Source organism: Octopus bimaculoides, chromosome 7, assembly GCF_046866305.1.
Source record: "Octopus bimaculoides isolate indiv1 chromosome 7, ASM4686630v1, whole genome shotgun sequence".
Classification (NCBI taxonomy): domain Eukaryota; kingdom Metazoa; phylum Mollusca; class Cephalopoda; order Octopoda; family Octopodidae; genus Octopus; species Octopus bimaculoides.
This window is the reverse complement of record NC_142934.1, coordinates 58,029,658-58,034,739: the sequence shown is the minus strand read 5'-3', so window position 1 is coordinate 58,034,739 and position 5,082 is coordinate 58,029,658.

Genomic DNA, 5,082 nt, shown 5'->3' with positions numbered 1-5,082 from the left:
AAACTACTGCATCAATCCTAATGAAATTTGGAACACAAAATCCAAGCCTAGGGAGAAGGGTAATGCTGTGTGTTTCATACAATTTCAAGGAACAAAATTACTGAATGGATCCTTATGACATTTGGAACTTAGATTCAATGCATAAAGGTGGGTATAATGCAGTATGTTTGGTTTGAATTTGAGATGGCTTAAAGGAGGCAGAACCCCCATGAAAATTCATAAATTTTCGATGTTGATGAAATTTCAACCATGTGTAATTGACACACATCAAGAAGTATTCTCAAACTTTCCACTTCTCATGAGGATTCCAAATTTTAGTCATTTTTTATGATCCAAAACTAGGTCAAAAGTACTGAATGGATCTTTATGAAATTTGGAAATTATATTCTATGCATAAGGGCCATAACCCCCATGAAAATTCATATATTTTGCTGCTCATGAAATTTTAACCATAGATATTAGACACAAATGAAGTGAGATTTCTGAAATTTCATCTTCTTAGAAGTTAGAAAGGCCTCTTCTTGGGGACTTAACACCCACAATTTAGTCATTTTATCTAAGCAAAAACAAATACAGTTGTACTCTTGGAAGCTGTAGGTCACCCGAGCATAAGAGATGAGCGTTATTTGTAATTCAATGGTACAACAGTGTAAGAGTTTGCTTTGAGATATACTTACATTGTGATTTCTGCAATGTGGTGCATAAATTGTCAAGTAAATGAGAGGCATCTTTGCCTCCACTGATTCAGTTGCAAAGTGTTGAGTAAAGTTATTTCGTTGCAGACCTCCTTTGAGTCTTTTTATTATCACTGGGTGACATATAGTCCCCAGATGGTAACACTGATTTCAAGGCCTTCCCAGATGAGTGACTGGCTATTCAAAGACTGTAAATTGTAATAGATTGTAAATTTATTCTGTCCAGTTACCTATCGGTATACTGGTCAGTTGCAAACTCCAGAGGTGACACTTTCATTTCCCCTTAGCCCCCAGGTCACACAGTTGTTAATGTTTATTTTAATTGGGTCATGCCCTTCCAATTGCTATAGATTGGCAATGCATCTTACGGCTGTGCCTGTCACCTGTATGGTGACGAGTTCTACATTGGAGAGTAGTAACAACTAGGGTAGGGTAGCTGACTGCTTATTGTCATCATTCGTCTTTTAGTTTCCTGTAAATTTGCTCTCTTTTACAAACCCAGTGAACATACATATATTTCCTATTTTAATGAAATTCGAACAATAGATATAACACCCAAGTCAAAAAGATTCTCAACAATTCAACTTCTCTGGTTGACATTAAGACACCCACCCCCAATAGGGGCCTTAATTCCCACAGTTTAGAGATCCATAACCTCCATTTTTCAGGAGCAAAATCCTTTTAACAGGTTCCATAAGACTGGAATTTTGAAATCTGTGCATAAAGATCAGTAGTATGGGATGCATGTGTCATGATTACAATTTTTTTAGGGTGTATAAAGAGGGAAAGAACCCTCATCTGCAATTTTGATGAAATTTGAATCATAGGTATTCCAGTTCATTAGAGAAAATATAACAGAGAAAAATCTAATTCTTCCATTGCATGTAACATGGGCAATGCTGGGTATCTCTGCTAGTATGTATATATATATACATATATATATATATACACATGTATATATATATAAATATATATATATGTATATATATATATGTATATGTATATATACACACATACATACATACATATATATATATATATATATGTATGTATGTGTGTATATATACATATACATATATATATATATATATATATATATATATATATATATATATATATATATACATATATATATATATAATATATATATATATGTATATGTATATATACACACACATACATATATATATATATATATATATATATCATTAATGAAATATATTCTGTGAGAATATTATACACTGAATTTATAATGAGTTGTTTTTGTAAAAAGTGTCAAAAATATTAATACTAATAAGTATTTAGACATTTAATACAAGCGATTATATATACTGTATTTTGAAATAATAGCATGAAATTTAATATCAAAAAAATTCCTTATGAAGATATGTGTCTAAAATAGTATTGGAGTAAAGATTGTTTGCCAACATAACATGGCAGTCCTGGTTTAGGACGAATGTTGCTGTAATTTAGCTCCAGGAGACATCGTCTCCAGCTGGCTATACGACAAGATCTGTGTCCTTATATTTACGAGCAAGGGAATCTAGGACCCCCACTCAGCTCAAAACAATATCTGTGTAATGCGATTTCTGAGCTGAGTGGGGGTGCTAGATTCCCTTGTACAAAAATATGAGGACACAGATCGTGTCGTGTAGCCAGCTGGAGATGATGTCTCCTGGGGTTAAATTACAGCAACATTCATCCTAAACCAGGACTGCCATGTTATGCTGGCAAACAAACTTTACTCCAAAGTACTGTTGCTGAATATTTCTCATTGTGAGACTTAAAAATAGTAATTTTCTAAAATACAATTTTATTAAAAATGTATGTAAATATATGAAATATGGCAGTTTAAAAGTTTGGTAAATTAATGCATTTTATGATCGTTTCGTGAACGTTTTGTTATTATAATGGAATCCATTATTGATACACATTGATAGACAATACTTCCCGTATAATATATTGAATGTTATTTTAAAAATCAAAAAAATATATGATAAAGTATTTTGAAGAATAAATTAAAATTTACTGGTTTTTAAGATTTTAATTTATTTTTCAAAAATACTTTTTCATGTTTTTTGATTTTTAAAATAACATTCAGTATATTATAGAAAGTTTACCTTCTCCATCTCTGATGAGCGGAAGTATTGTCTATCAATGCACATCAATAATGGATTCCATTATAATGACAAAACGTTCGCGAAACAATCGTAAAATACATTAATTACCAAACTTTTAAACTGTCATATTTCATATATTTACATATATTTTTAATAAAATTGTATTTTAGAAAATTACTATTTTTAAATCTCACAATGGGATATATATATATATATATCATCATCATCATCATCATCGTTTAACGTCCGCTTTCCATGCTAGCATGGGTTGGACGATTTGACTGAGGACTGGTGAAACCGGATGGCAACACCAGGCTCCAGTCTGATTTGGCAGAGTTTCTACAGCTGGATGCCCTTCCTAACGCCAACCACTCAGAGAGTGTAGTGGGTGCTTTTACGTGTCACCTGCACGAAAACGGCCACGCTCGAAATGGTGTCTTTTATGTGCCACCCGCACAAGCCAAGAGGTAATACTTGACAATTGTAAGCACCAGTGTATGCCAGCTCGTGGTTGAGGTGAATGAATAAATTGTAAATGCAAAAATAAAAACAAAAACACAAAGGATTCTGCGGGGCTGAAGATAGCTTTATATTGTCAATTATACACTGATGTAACAACTATAAAACTATAAAGCTTGGAACACGTGTACTGCAGATTCCTTTGTGTTTTTGTTTTTATTTTTGCATTTACAATTTATATATATTTATATATATATGTATGTATCTATATATGTATGTATATATATATATGTATGTATATATATATATGCATATATATATATATGTATATATATATGAGCCTGGTGTTGCCATCCGGTTTCACCAGTCCTCAGTCAAATCGTCCAACCCATGCTAGCATGGAAAGCGGACGTTAAATGATGATGATGATGTATATATATATGTGTATATATATATATGTATATATATATATGTATATATATATATATATATGTATGTATATATATATGTATGTATATATATGTATATATATATATATATGTATATATATATACATATATATATGTACATATATATATGTGTACACATATATATATATGTACATATATATATATGTACATATATATATATATATACATATATATATATATATACATATATATATATATATACATATATATATATATATACATATATATATATATATATATATATATATATTTAGGAATGCCATATAGAAATTCTTACAGATGTGTGTCTCCTCCCCGACTTTTGTTTCCTCAAAACATCCAGAAAAATGGATATTTTTTAATGAAATTTTCTACAAATACGCTTCAGATGGTGTAGATTGTAATTATATCGTATGTTGTTGAAAAAATCTTTATTTGTGGATGGGAATGTCTCAGAAAATTTACACGAGTCGGCTTTGTTACCTCATAACTTTTGGTAAAATGGGTATTTTTTAATGAAACTTTCTACAAATATTTTTCCTAGTGTGTAAATTGCGATTATATTGGAATTTGATGTGAAAAGAAAAGCAGTGTGAACACACATACATACTGACACGCGTCACAATTTTCTTCGAAATTTCAAGTTTTATTTTTGAATATATGTGACGTGTATCAGTATGCATGTGTACGAGCCCACCAAATTTATTTTTTTATATATTAAATTCCGATCTAACCGTAATCTACACACCCTGGAAGGCATTTACAGAAAATTTCATTAATAATTACCCGGTTTTTTTTTTTTTTTAAAGTTATGAGTAAAGAAAGCCGTCTCGTGTGAATTTTCCAAAACTCCTCACCCCGCTAGCGGAAAAGTTTTTTCACATGTTCCCATATAATCAGAATTTACATCATCTGAAGCATATTTGCCGAAAATTTCATTTAAAAATATTCATTTTTATGGAAGTTATGAGGTAACAAAGTCGGTGTGGGGCACGCATCTGTAGGAATGCCTACATGTGTGTGTGTGTGTGTGTGTGCATTTCATTTTTCGAACTACTTTCTTGTTATTCAAATGCAATCAACGTATCGAAACACGAAAGTAAGTGAAGTTATTTGTCATAGTTATTTACGTTCAAATCTTTAGATGCATAAAAAGAATTGTACATTACTGTACTTTTTGTGACAGCCTTATCAAAGAAGAAAAAATATATTATTTAACGATGAAATAGTGAAAACCTATTATACATATTTTAAATGAAGCGGGAATCGAAATCGTGTATTGAACTTGGTTGGTCGGGAGCGCTTACCGCAGTTACGCGTTACCTCCTACGTAGTATTACATGATATGGTAGTCAGACA